This window comes from Arachis ipaensis, chromosome B03 (genome assembly GCF_000816755.2).
Source record: "Arachis ipaensis cultivar K30076 chromosome B03, Araip1.1, whole genome shotgun sequence".
Classification (NCBI taxonomy): Eukaryota; Viridiplantae; Streptophyta; class Magnoliopsida; order Fabales; family Fabaceae; genus Arachis; species Arachis ipaensis.
In genome coordinates, this window is record NC_029787.2 from 21877700 (window position 1) to 21878912 (window position 1213).

Here is a 1213-nt window from a genome sequence, read left to right on the forward strand (position 1 = left end):
TGCTTAAAATTAAAGTAAATGACTTCCAAGTTCTAAAACAACTCTATATGTGTGAGTATTCGTTGCTGGATTAATCAATTTATAGTAATTAAGAAACATTTAGGGGAATATATGTTGATTCCCATTTTCATACTAATTAATTAGGGATTCCCTTAATTTCATAAACAAAATTTTGTCCTAGGTTTGCTTCAAATCATTATTGCATTAGGCAGTCTTTTGCCAACAGCATATTTAGCTAATTTAGTTTAATTAGGTAATATATATGTTATGTATATGCATGTATCCATCATGAACTCCTAAGCGAGATCATCAAATTATTGTTTAAATGAACGCAAAATTTGTATTTTATGTGGAGTTGCCTAGAACCTAGAAGGTCTATAATGATAGAGGAAAATATAGTTTTCATTGAATCTTTTTTTTTAGTAAATATATAGTAATTATATAAATAAATAATATTAAAATAATTAAAATTATGACTCATTAGTGCACATATGAGATAATAATTTAAAAAATATAATAAGACACATAGTTTAAAATTTGGTAATATTAATTATAAAAATTTATTAATTATTGCCATCATATGTATGAAATTATGAATGCTATAAATATAAAATTGTTATTGATATGAAATTATATATGTTATGTGTATAAACTTATGAATGTTACGAGTAAATTTGTCATTGGATAAATTAATTTAAGTATTCGATATTTTTTTAAATCTAATTATGATAAAATTTAAAAATATTTGTATTGACAAATCAGAATAAATTATTATTCAATTTTAAAAAATATGAAACAAATATTATATAAGTGAAACAATAAATTAGTAATTACAAAAAATGAGATAAAAAGTTAAAATATAAAAAAATGATATAAATAAAATTAAATTAAAAAATTTTTAATTAATTATGGTTGAATTAATTTAGTCCCACATATTTTCGTTATATTATTTACACTATTGAAGAGAAAGAGCGATAGAGCGCCTTAGCTTGCATATTTTTCTTTTTTTGTTTTTTTTTTCATTTAACTCAAATAGAGTGGTAATAAGTTTAGTATATGCTTACATTTCCCTATTACATATTATCATCCTAAGCAAGTCATCATATTATACTTATTCACAAAATCATTATCACCTTATCTAATTCAGTATTTTATGAAAACAATCCTTTTGCTTGCATAATTATGAGAACAAAAATAATATTTATATGCTAAA